Here is a 328-nt window from a genome sequence, read left to right as displayed (position 1 = left end):
TGTTCATCTTGTCTGCTGCAGTGTGTCCTTCTCACCGCCAGAGGGCAGGAGGTCCCAGCATGGTTGTAGCCAAGTGAAGTTCAGTGAATTAAAGGGACAATAATGCAAGGTATTATCCACCGTATGTGGCTGCAATATGGGCAGTGTTCTCATTAGAAGTATTACATTTTATAAAATCAATATACTAAATAATTTGATATCAATCAGAAAGTATTACTGGAAGTGAGTCAGTGTGATAAAGTAATAAAATAAATGCCTTTTTCTAAATATAATTTGAACAAATATGTAGACATGTCTACAAAATCATCAAAATGAAAATTAAGGTTGA

The sequence above is a fragment of the Notothenia rossii genome, assembly GCF_949606895.1.
Source record: "Notothenia rossii genome assembly, chromosome: 5".
Lineage (NCBI taxonomy): Eukaryota > Metazoa > Chordata > Actinopteri > Perciformes > Nototheniidae > Notothenia > Notothenia rossii.
The sequence above is the reverse complement of the archived record's forward strand: the minus strand, read 5'-3'. Positions refer to the sequence as shown.